The sequence below is a fragment of the Marmota flaviventris genome, chromosome X, assembly GCF_047511675.1.
Source record: "Marmota flaviventris isolate mMarFla1 chromosome X, mMarFla1.hap1, whole genome shotgun sequence".
NCBI classification, from domain to species: Eukaryota; Metazoa; Chordata; class Mammalia; order Rodentia; family Sciuridae; genus Marmota; species Marmota flaviventris.
The window spans coordinates 24383919-24397177 of NC_092518.1; the positions used below are offsets into that span (position 1 = coordinate 24383919).

General features: G+C 39.9%; 1 protein-coding gene across 4 annotated transcripts in view; it reads right to left on the reverse strand.

The window, feature by feature from the left end:
• Tab3 (TGF-beta activated kinase 1 (MAP3K7) binding protein 3) overlaps nucleotides 1-9101 on the reverse strand; it is a 59268-nt gene extending 50167 nt beyond the window's left edge. For 2 of the 4 annotated variants that reach the window (XM_071606482.1, XM_027927423.2), the window contains exon 1: nucleotides 8948-9101. The gene's annotated coding sequence lies outside the window, so the exon portion shown is untranslated. Of the gene's footprint in view, nucleotides 1-7022; nucleotides 7072-8560; nucleotides 8616-8947 lie in introns of those variants that run through there. The other 2 variants (XM_071606480.1, XM_071606481.1) reach the window with 2 other exon arrangements.
• Nucleotides 9102-13259: the final 4158 nt, after the last annotated feature.

The window sequence follows — 13259 nt, forward strand, 5'->3', positions numbered from 1 at the left end:
ATACAGTGGATATATTCACACAGTGGAATAGTATATAGCAAAAAGAATGAATACAACTACAAGTAATACAGATCTCACATTCACAATTCTGCACAAAAGAAGTTAGACACAAAAGAGTACAAGTAGCAACTTGATCTTGTAGGTTTTTGTTAAACAGGCCAGTTTTTAAATCTTATAAATTAACTAATAAATGTAAAGTATAAAAGTAGGCAAAACTAATCTAAAAGTGGTCAAGAAAATGGCTGGGGTGGGAAGGGTGGTAAGCAGGATTTCTAAGTTGCTGATGATGTTTACTTTCTTGATCTAGGTGCTGATACAAAAATGTACTTAGTTGGTGAAAATCCTCTGAGTTGTTCACTACTGATAATGTGTACTTTCTTCATATTAAAGTTCAGTAAAAAGTTTTCTTGTTTTTTTTTTAAGTATGAAGGAGTACATTTTTTCAAATTTATTCAGGGAATAGAACAGCAAAAAAAGGTTTCAAAGTCCATTGCTTCAAGTTATAGCACAAAAACCAAATGACAAACACTTTAAAAGCAATATGCTAATTATCAGAAAGCATTTATAGAGGTGTCAAACCAACTAGTAACTCTAATATTTGTAGTATTGTTGATATGGAACTACTTGGATAGGGAAAATTGACTTACAGCTAGATTTAGTGAAGAGTATTGAATAAAGATCTAAGTATGAATAAAGATCTAAGACAAGCAACCTGATCTTGTAGGTTTTTGTTAAATAGGACAGTTTTTAAATTTTATAAATTAACTATAAGATTTAAATTTAAATTTAGATTGACACATCCAGCCAAACCCCCTCATTTTACAAATAAAGAAACCAAGATCCTTTGAAGTTGGATGCTTTGTTCCAGGTCATAAAAAGCTCTGAATAAGTATAAACAATTGAAGTTATTTAATTAAGTTCACCTCCTCCCAATTTTCTAAGTTCTGGGGGATTTCCACCCACCAAGAAAGTTTATTTACTGGCAGTGTCACTCAATACAAGCCATATTCAACTGAAACATTTTCATCCAAACAACTCAAAATGAATTTCTTTGCCACCCATGACTAATAGCCAAAAGTTATTTCTGTGGCAAAAAAAGATAAGACTTTCTAAAAGTGAAGTTCATGATGTGCAGCCTAACAGATAACTTTCTGTTACACAAGTGACGACTCTGACATCAAATTTAAGTCATGAGTGATAATTTAGAATAACAAGGGCACCTACTGCATATGGTAGTCCAGAAAAAGACCCTAAAAAATCAATCATGGGGGCTGGGATTGTGGTTCAGTGGTAGAGCACTTGCCTAGCATGTGTGGGCACTGGGTTCAATTCTTAGCACCACATATAAATAAAGATCCACTGACAACAAAAAAATGTTAAAGAAAAAAGACTTAAAAAAATCAATTATGACCACAAACTGAAATCAAGAATTTTCTAAAAGCTCATATAAACACACAAATGTGCTAAGTCACTGACATTACCTCAATACCAATTTCTTAAATCAATCACAATTATGAGTCCTAAAAAATTAAAAGTCTCCAATTCATCTCAATTCACTTGCATATATAAAAATAAGAAGTATGCTTAACATTTTAAAAATAATGTGTCATTTTGAAACTAAATACATCAAAAGTGAACAGTACGTAAAATAACTCATTTAGTGTTGTGAAAACATAGTTTAAAGTTATAAAAGTGCTTTAGCCTCAACCCAAATCCTATAGGGTTCTTTCCACTATCATAGCACTCCTTTTATTTCAAACCATAAAGTTCAGTACCAATACTAATGACTGTCCTTGTCATCCCTAAAGGAAACACCTGGCCTTTGAGGACCTGAGGAAAACCGAAAAGTAAATCAGAAAATCATTCTATAGTCACAGAAATTTATTCACCAAAGAACTGGAGATTTCAGCCAGGCATGTTGTCTCACACCTATAATCCCAGCTACTGGGGAGGCTGAATCAGGAAGATTGCAAGTTTATTGCCAGAGTAGATGGCAGATTTGGACTATGTTTGCAAATTTACTGTAAGTCAAAAATTATTCCAAAGTAATAAAATGTATTTAAAAAGAAGTGAATAAGCCAGGCATGGTAGCACATGCTCATAATCTTAGCTACTTGGGAGGCTGAGGCAGAAAGATCACAAGCATGAGGCCAGCCTGGGCAACTTAGCAAGACCTTGTCAGAAATTAAACACACACACACACACACACACACACACACACACACACGGGGGGGGGGACACTAATGTAGATCACTGGTAGAGTGCTTGTCTAACATACATAAGGTCCCGAGTTTATCTACAGTAAGCAAAAAGGAAAAAGAAAAGAAAGAAAGAAATGACTTAGCAAAAAAACTACCTTAGGTTGAGAAATTTATACCTAATTCGGACCCAATCAAATGTCCATAGTCATTATGTATCTTCAATTTATCTAAGGCCTAAATGGGAGCTACAGTGAATTCACAGAAAGAACTACAAATGCTATCTATTTCTCCACCATTATAAAACCCCCCAAAAGCATTAAAAAACCCCACCATTTTACCAATAATGAAAAGTCTGATATCATTCCTCCATGGAAAATGAAGAAAAAAATTCCTATTCAAGAACAGATGTAGGCAGTGGACAGCCAAGTAACAAGGGTATTCTAGAGGTTCTAAAACCATAAAGCTTAATAAAAACACATTTCTTATGTACTCATCTACTGGTCAGGGGCTGCTTCACTTGCTTCACGTATATTAACACATTTAATCCTTCCAAGAACCCTACTGGGAGGACCCTACTTTTTAATCTCCATTTTACAGATGAGAAGTTCTATAAGTAATGGAACAGAGACTTGAAAGCAAGCATTCTTGGCAGACAGTCCACACTCTTAACCACTGTATGCAGTTTAGCCTTTTAAGAAGCCTATCCAGGAAAAAGCCCCTGCCTTCTAAAAACCAGCCCCCATTATTCACCCTATTCTCAGCCTTCCCTAGAAAAAACTCTCTTCCCAAGTTGGGGGGGGGGAACCTTAGAAGGACCATGGAGGAAGACGACCCAACTGCCCCATCTACAAGACTGTGTTCATAATCTTTTAGTATAGGACGAGACACTGTTATACATAGAAGTTAATTTTTATAGTACTATCTATATTCAAATTCAGATATGTTGGGTTGGCCTGAGAATCTGAACACCATATGTGACATTTTTTTTCTGTGGGAAAATGGTGCTGATTTCAAAATAAAATGAAAAAAGAAAGTCTTTATAGACTGTTTAGAAATTGAAGCTCCTCTACACAGCCTTATAGATGCCAAGATCATTAAATTTTAATAAAGGCACTGACTGCAGTTACTCAATCCAGTTTTGCTCATACATCAAAGAAGCATAGCTCTTTATACTTAACATGATGGGAATGGAGCTACAGAAAAAAAATAGCTTACTATTCTATGGATTTCCTACACTATGGCCAATTGTGGATGTATCTAGCAGTTAATACATTGGTCTTCCTGGTCCCCTCAATAAACTGCTTTAAAAAACTACTATTGAGCAAACATACATTTTTCACAGCTACCTGCTGCCCAAGAATAGAAGGGTGTCATCTCAGAAGGTAGTTAAAGTAGTAACAGTAGTCATGATGATGACAAAGTAATAACAACAAGAATTAACTCTTTTTGAGCAGATACCATTGCTAGGCATGTTTTAAATACAATGCATCCTTTGGCTCATTTAATCCTTACAAGAGGTAGATACCACATTATCCCCATTTCAAAAAATGAGGAAACAGGTCAGAGATTAAGCAATTTGCCCAAGAACACAGAGCTAGCTAGTGTCAGAAGATCGCAATATTTGAACATTCACTCCCTAGAGATCATGTTTTTTAACCACCATACTCTGTATAATTATAAGAATTTTGTAAACTCTTAAAATTAACAGAGGGTCTTACTCAAATTCATTTTTTCAAACCAAAGAGTGGTTTGGAGAACAAAAACTAAAAAAGATCCATCTTGCCTTTTATTAGGAATATTTCCTTCAACCAACCTAAGATTAAACACATTTTATGGAGAACAAATATAAAATGCTTTGGCTTTGCTTTTATCACTTTGAAATCTTTCACTTAATTGTTTGAACACCACAAATAATGGTAACATTATGTAACTCCAACAGACTAATAAAACTTTATTTTAAAATCTTCAGGTAAAACAAACATACTGTCCATATTTACCACTAAGTAAACTAGGGTAAAATAGCTTCATGAGGTCCAATACCTTTGAAAAGTTTCAAAACATCAGCAAGAAAGGAACAAGATATTCCTTTCATGACAAACTAAAACTCTGTACTGTCAACAATACTGTAAGATCTTCTTTAACAACAAACTGAAATGGACTGAATTTAAATTTTATTTCAAAACATGTACCTAAATTCAGAAATTCTTTTTTGACAATCTAATAAGCCTATCAGATTATTTCCCAGAAGAGCCAGTACATTAGAAAAACAAACCTAATTTTGAATAGCTAAAGGTATGATACCTACCACCTCACTAGGTAATTCACAAAATGCTGACAATCTCCAGTGACTTCTGGGACTCAAGTTGATTTTTTATATTTATTTCTTTATTAGAGCATTATAATTATACATAGTAGTTGGGTTCATTTTGATATATGGAATTTTATTTACTCCATTTCAGTCTCAATTCCCCCACTTTCACTCTTCTCATCCCTTTCTCTATTCCTCCTCTGATCTTCCTTTCATTCGTTTATTTTTGATTGGTGACAAGCTGATTTTTTAAATCATCTATTTGAACCTCAGATCTCAGCTTTCTGGAAACAATGGTCAATGTGCTAGGTTTCCAAGCTACCCCACAAAAGCTTGACCAAGGTTACAGGAGAATAACAAAATATTTAACCTGTGCGAGCAATGTTTCTATGGGAAAACCCATTTAACATTCCAACTTCAGATAAAAGCAACTACCCCTGCCCCATTCAGTCCTGAAAGTAGAAAAAGGAAATCTTCCCAGCCCAAACTGGGAATCTGAGCTTCTCTAGGACCACAGCCTCAGCCTCTCTGATCAAGGGAGAGCAGGAAGTAAGGCATGAATGCGGACAAAAAGTAGAGCTAGAGTAGAAGACTCAGAACTGGGAAGGCAAGACACTTAGAAGAGAAGTATCAAGCTGAAAAGAAAGAGGAAAAAGTATGACAGTGGGGTGGCTGGTGAAGAGGATGAGGGAACATTGCCTGCTCCTGCAACACAAGGGTTTTTTTTTTTTTTTACAAACTTTCCTCCTTAATGCTTAAGGAAAGGGAAGAAGAAAACCCGTAGTAGGTGTCTTGACACTACCTCCCTGGCCTGGGTTATTCTCATTCACTTCAGAGAACTAAGGGGAAGGACCCTGGTACCACGGAAGGGAGGGAGGGATGGAGGGAGGGAGGGAGGGAGGGAGAAAAAAAGAAAGAGAGAAAGAAAGGAAAGAAAGGAGGGATGGAGGCAGTCAGAAAGGCAGGCAGGAAGACAGGGAGGAAAATAAGATGAGAAATTTTAGGTAGGGAGGGAAGTGGGAATTTGGAGAATTGGAAAAATAAAATAATAGACCTGTCAATGAATTATACTGTAATAAATGTTCTTAAATATTCAGGATTCAGTTTGACAGTTACAAATATTTCATCAGGTCCACTTCACTATTAGACAAATATCTGTGTCCCTGGTAATAATTTGAGGTTTTATTATGCAGAAAGTATTAAAATAAACTTCTAAATACATGAGGCAATTTTCTGGTGTCTTTCTTTATATAGTGACAATATAAATCATTTCAGGAAGGTTTTCTTACTTGGTAAGCTCTCAGTTACATTATCACTTGTCAATTTTTTCACCCTCGTAGCCCAAATAACATGAGTCATTACTGTCACAAGTAAAGAAGTACTCTTTTTTTTTTTTTTTTTTGGTACTGGAGATTGAACCTGGGGTGCTCTACCACTGAGCAACATGCCCTACTTTTTATTTTGAGGTAGGGTCTTACTTCATTGGCCAGTGGCCTTGAACTTGCAATTCTCCTGCCTCAGCCTCCCCTGTAATCCCCAGTTGCTGGGATTACAGGCATGTGCCACCACACTGAACTACATTTAACTTCATTCTTGGAAGTACAACTATAATTAAAAACTTGCTCATTCAGACTAAGAGACTGCCTGTCAAGACTCCAAGGTATTATTTAAAAATCCACTCCAACACTCTGTGTAACACACATGTATGCTGCTATGTACTGAAAAACACAAGACTTCTTTTTCCATTTCTAGAAGACATGACTATCTCATTAAAGACAACCAAACAATTTACTTCTTAAAAGATGAAGTAGCAAATCCCAAATTGCGTAACTTTTCTAGAAATTCCTGCCAGAGATAATCACACAGGTAAAACTGACCAAATGACCTTTTAGAGATGAGGGCCACTTAATACCTTTATTTTCCTACAGTTGTTGTTCCAGTTGAACTCTACCCAGATACCCAGATGTAGGGCCTCTCTCTTGCAGAGATAAGGGCCAGGACAACAGGGCTCAACAGCACATCAGAGATGCAACAGCAGAGACCAGTGGGAGACAAAAGTGACACCCCCCACAATGTTTCTGCTTTCATCAACGTCTCAGATACTGCTGGGAACCTCTAAAGTTTTTCATTGCCATCCCCATAAGAGATTATGCTGTTTCCCATAATAGCTGCCGTATTTTCTACAAACCATAACCTGAGTCCAAAACCTTTGTACTAAATTAAAGGGAAGAAAAACAGGGTAGGCTACCAAGTACTCTAATTGCTAGAGATGGTAAGGGTGTATGCATATACCTCCAATGTGCCAGAAAACAAATCCAAAACCCTATGAATAGTTACTATTTTAATAATGTAAAGGATCAGAACAAATAAAATATCTTTTGTGTGGGTGTGGGTACTGGGGATTGAACACAGGGGTGATCTGCCATTGAGCTACATCTCCAACACTTTTTTATTTTTTGAGATAGGGTCTTGCTAAGTTGGCCTGGCTGGTCTCAAACTTGCAATCCTCTTACCTTGGCCTCCCGAGTAGAAAATATCTGATCTTTGCAGTATTTTGGCATGCTGAAATAGGAGGAAAAGTTACTGAAAACATCTGAATTCCAGATAGGTCACTATGAGTTATTAGGAATCTTTTACAGATCAACAAAATTCTGAAATTTTGCCCAAATATTACCTCTGGGTAGAAAACGAACACATTTGAAAAGGAAAAAAAAAAAGAACATTAAGATTATATTGAGTCAAGGACACTGAAAGCTTTCAAGATTACCAACAGAACTGAAAGGTTTCTTTGTAATAAAAATTCCCATTTTCATAAAATTTGTATTAGTCAGCACATAAACTTATGCAGAATATGATAGAGCATATGTTCTAGAATTAGTTTGAGTTCTAGTTCTGCAATTTACCAGCTATATGATCTCCTTAACTACCCACGTAAGTTACAGAATACTGGAGGTTATTGTCTATATCTGTGCAACATGTATAAGATTATCTTTACATAGGGTAGCTTCAAGGATTAATGCAAATGCACATTACACACTAAGCCCAGTGCCTGAACATACTCTGTGTTAGCTCCAGCACAAACTATAGAATGGTCTATAATTAAGGAGAAGAATGTATCAAATAAACATAAGGAAGAAAATTCAGGGTGAGTGAACACAGGTAATGTTCTGTTAGCTGTCAAGATGAAAATCATATTTAATATTTACCTTCACTGAAGTTTAATTTTCCCTTGACTGAGCCAAGTATGCTAATGGGGTGAGGGGATCTAAAGTTGTAAAAAATTTCTATCACACGTGGGCTTAAAATTATGAGTATATGTTTGCATTCTTCCAGTGTTCATAAAAAGGCAAAGTGACAAAATGTACCATGGTTGGTGATGCCTTTTAATAATTTAACACTGCAAAATTAAACTCTCATCTCAAAAGCCCTTTCTTCATCAAAAAATGTTTTTTTCTTACACATGCTCTTGTTTACTACTGCAAATCAGTACAAAAGCAAAGAGTTTACTTTCTGTAAACTCTCCTATCTTTCCAAAATAAAAGTGGGTATAGGGAGCTCAGTTGTCAAACTGTTCTTTTATCCCACTCATTCCTATCCTTTTACAAACCATTAGTAAATATATAATACACCAAAATTACTGTCTGATAGACAAACGTCAATAAAGAACACACCAAATTGAAAAGCTCTGTCTCGACCAAAGGTAGCTAATTTTTTTAAAGAATTTAACGTTTCGTAAAGACAGAAAATGCTTTATATTTTAACACATCAACAATACCAACTTTTGATTTTCATGCAGTTTATTCCTCACCTTGTCCCCATCTCATCCGCATCCCCCCATCCTGCTTTTATGCACTTTATAGGCAGGCACACGGTACTAAACTAAAGAAGTCCAACTGGGATAATTCTAGTCTGTTGCTGGACCTCAGAATACTGCTTATGTGATCTTTAAATGAACGCAGACAATGTTTTCTCTTTACTCGACACTTGCTAACAATTATTACTATTACTACTAACCTTTTCCACATGTCTCAACACACTCAACAGACCTAACCTTATGTGCTGCTAGTCCTCATCACCAAATACATTGCCAGGGTGTCAAACCGGTGCAGAGGTAGGAACCCGCGAAGGAGGACATCATCCCCTCACTCCGGGGACGAACGCCAATCAAGCCCCCCCCCCCCACCGGCCACTCCCTCTCCCCTCCGCCTCTCGCCTCTCGGGGTGTCCCGGGCGGGCACGGACGCGCCAGGCCCTGCGCAGACCTCCGGCAGCCCTGCAGTTCCCAGTGGCAGCCTCAGCTCCAGGCCAAGCCGAGCTCGCAGGATACCCGCAGTCGCGCACACGCCCACCGTCCTAGGCGCGAGATCACCAGGACGACCCCGAGGCACCATCGACGCCCTGGCACCGGCAGGTGCCGGGCCTCCTCGCGGACACTCACCCAGCGACCGCAGCTCCTCGTTCGCAGCCGCCGCCTCGCCCTCACGCCCGTCGTCTGCTCCCGCAGGGGGGGTCCGGGCCGGAGCCGTTTCCCCGCCCGAACCCCCTCGGGTGCGCGCCGCGCAGAGCCCGGATCCGGTGTGAGCCGCCGCCGCCGCCCCCTTCCCTCCCTCCTCCTTCAGTGCGTCCCTCCCACCGAGGCCCGCCTAGTATTTCCTGGATCCGGTCTCCGCGATAGCTTGGCAGGCGAGCCGCTGGCTTCAGGGCTTCCGTCGGGAGCCGTCGCTCGCCAGGCACAAAGATGGCGCCGCCGGGGACTGCCGTAGGCAATCTCGCGAGGCTTACCCCACAGGAACCATAGGGCGGGGGACCACAGGAAAGGTGATAAATTAGCCAGAGCAAACGCTCCCCCATATCGGAAATGGGCAGCACCGGTTACAAGGGGGAAGTTAGTACGCCTGCGCAGGAGCGTGGGATAGCGCATGCCCAGAATGACCGTAGGGCGGGACCCAGTTCTCCGGGTTTTACCTGTTTTCTCTAGAGGCGGGCGGCGGAGGGACTGGGAGTGAAACCTGGTGAAGGGCTTGGCAGGACCAGGTGACATAGTGAGAGGCATCTCTTAGGGCTTGGTCATCCTTCAGAAGCTCAAATGTCCAACACACTTCTGCGTCCCCGGGAATACTCCAGCCCTTTGCTCTTCCCTATTCTCGTTGTGAGAAATTTCTTTGAAATCTCAGGAGCCTCTTCATCTTGTTCTTGGTTCATGTTATTTAACAAGAGCTTCCTGTGAACTTAAAGCTGGATTCACAGCTGGCAGCAACGGGCCTCCTGTTTCTCACATCATCTAACTTTCTCTTTCATTTTTGTGCTACATAACTCCTTTTCCTGCTTTATTTTTGCTAGCTCATTCATTTATTCAAGCATGTGTTCAGAGTTTTTTGTGTTAGGAGCTGAAGAAATTAATATACTCTGAACTTGGAGAGCTGTTGGCTTGGAATGGAGAAGAAAGACAACAGTGATGATAGTTTACCACAGTAAATTCTCATAGAAATGAATACAGAGAGGAGTGACAGATATAGAGGGAGGATGCCATGACAATACCTCAATGCAAAAGTTTTTGAGGGGCATCTCACAGGCACAGGATTTTAGTCCAATGAATTGGTCAAAGTAATGTCAAGAAACAAACCACCCTAATTATTTTAACATAATTAATATAAAGATTTGATTATTCAGCAACTGAAAATGCCACAGAATTCAATGTATCACGTGATGGCAACTGCAGGAAGCAGCCATGATGTCTAAAGTGAGAGGGACAAAAGGAAGATGTTGGGAATATTACAATTTAGATGTTTAGAGAAGGGCTTTGTGGAAGAAAAACTCAGACCACTGAGGAGAAAGCAGCATCCACTTGTAATGATGTCTCAAACAGGAGTTGAAAGTGGGGAAACTGCAAACCAGATCCAACTTCACTATGGGAAGATGTGTACCTCTCCCTCTAAGAGCTTCAAATCTCTCTTCAGCCTGGGGATGAGAATCAGATACATGGGCTAGAGCTGAACTTGGTCTGCATCTTGAAGCAGAGAAGCTCCATCATCAAGAGAGTCATTCCCTGGGGAAGCTGAATGTGGTCAGAAAGGGGGCCATTCACTCCTGTCACACCCCACATAGTGAAGACCATTGTGCTAAAATATTTGTTGAAAACTTTTAAGATCAGAGTCATGCCAATCAGGGCAGCCCCAGCCAACTTACCAATCCATGAATGAGAAATAAACACTTGTTATTGGATAGCACTGGGACTTTTGCTTATTACATAGCAAATGTGTACTAATATAGAAGCTCTGTTCCACACAGTAAGCTGAGGTTAGTCTCCTTCTGTCTTCTTGATTCACCATCCCTAGAGTATTGTCCTAGTCTACATGGTCCAGAATGGCTCAGTACCTTATCACATTCCAGTCATCAGGAAGGATGTACCCATTTCCTTCAAGGGCATGACCCAGAAGTTAACATCACATGTTCACAATCCCTTCACCCAAACTTAATCACATCATTGCATTCACCCACAGGAGAGACTTTGGAAATGTGGTCTCATTCTAAGCTACCTCATACCTAGCCAAAAAAAAAAAATCCCATGACCTTGGAAAAAAGATCATGGGGGTGGGGACAAGCAGCAACCCCATAATTAGAACTTGATTTAAAGTTGTATCTTGTCTTCTCTTCCAGTTGGAACCCACTAGTGAGAAGTTTGAAATCAAGGAAGCATGGGGAACCTTTCCCTTTCTCTTCTTTAGTCTTCTACTTCACCTCCCCTGTCTTGATAACCATAGCTTCTTCTCTAGGGGTGAAGAGGGTAGAAATTGAGCTGGCCAAAGTATTGCTTTACTGATACTGTCAAAAGACAGCTTTGTTCCCTGTGGACATGGCAGATGTTTAAAATTAGCTTTCTCTCTTGATTTATTTATTTATTTTTTTGGTTTCTACTCATGCTCCCATTGGGAAGATTCATCAGCATGTCCCAGGAGAGAAGTCCTCTGTCTGGCCTCTCTCTCCTTAGCACCTAGTCTCTTTTACTTTTCAATGTGTCAATACATCCTCTCTTGGTTGTCAGTAGCTTGTATGTGACTGGCATCCAAATGCTTACTCATAAGCATGATTGTTCAGGAATCTCTTCGCTGCTCAGTTATTAGACATGACTGAATCTTTTCTAACTTATTCTCAGACCCCAAATCTTGTAGAATACCCATAGCATCTTACCCCCAGGTTTCCCTCACCCAATGACAGAGCCTCAGACAGGAAGCAAGCACAGGGCTTAAGCTTTTTTTCCCCTTCTGTAACACTCATTGGATCCATGGGAAACCTATGTGGTCTTGCCATGGTGAACAGACATGTCACTGCTGCTTCAGCAAGCTTCCTTCCTTCAGAATTCCAAGAGGTATGCAGCAGTGTCTATGTTGATACAGGCTTCCAAACTCCAAAGATACATGGCAAGTTTTTTCCTAAAATTCTCCAATTCTACTTACAGATCACTACAGTTCAGTAATCAAGCAACTAGAGAGAAATACATCTTGAAGACACCTCTGAGCCCCCCTTGCTTAGCTTCCCCTTCCCCACTGGGAAAGAAAGTCTCCAACACTCTCTCAGAGGTAACTAATAAACATCTCCCTTGTAGTATTTTCTCTCTTTTTTTATTGGTTGTTCAAAACATTACAAAGCTCTTGACATATCATATTTCATACATTAGATTCAAGTTGGTTATGAACTCCCAATTTTACCCCAAATACAGATTGCAGAATCACATCGGTTACACATCCACATTTTTACATAATGCCCTATTAGTAACTGTTGTATTCTGCTACCTTTCCTATCCTCTACTATCCCCCCTCCCCTCCCCTACTTAGGCTAGAGGACGCTTTTAAGTGATAAGTCATAGAACTGGTTTTGCCACTTCTTGGTAAGCCCTGTGGAAGACAGCCTGGAAGATTTCTGTATAATGTGACAGAATTTAGTGTGTATTCTCTTTATCTATGTCAGACACATCTTATGTACCATTTCAGATGTTTTTGATCTTGCCTGTTGTATCAATAATCTATTGTCATGTAACGAACCATTTCAAAACATGATAGTCTAAAATAATAATCACTTTATTTGTTCATTATACAATGAGGCAGCAATTTGGGGTGGGTTCAGCTTGGCAATTCTCCTGGTCTTACCTGGGGTCTTTCATGGTGACCAGAATGGAGGCTATTCATGGGACCAACAATATCTGTTGTCACCCTCAACTCCCCAAGTTATGATCTAAAAGCTAAAAAGTTACCTGCTGCTTTGGCTGCCTGCTTCTGAGTGATGAGGGATACAATGAGAGCAGTGGTTCTCATAGTCATGTGCAACTCCATTGTAGTAAAATGGGTTCCCTGGCTTTAGGCAATACTGTTTGGGATACCATCTCAGTAGATAACTACTTTATAAACTTTTGAATGGTGGTGCTGGTGGGGGAAGTGTAGATAGGGAAGGGAAACTTCCTGAGTGTTTGAAGCAGTTCTGGGAAGAATGAATTACTGCCTCACAGTCACACATCCCCTGTGGAAGGGACCAAAGTAATCAATCTAGAGTGGCTGGCTGGTCTCCTTGAGAAATGGTTTCATACTGTGGGCTCAGTGTTGGTCTGTGCTGCTGGTATTAGCTAATTGAGCATTGGTGAGAAGAAGCCCTTGCTGGGCCTGAAAGGTGCCTTCAGGTTCCATTGAGAAGATCCCTTGGTCCCTTGCTCTCCCTTCTTTTGGTGAGCCTAAAAAGAACCTTGTCAGTGATGGACTACT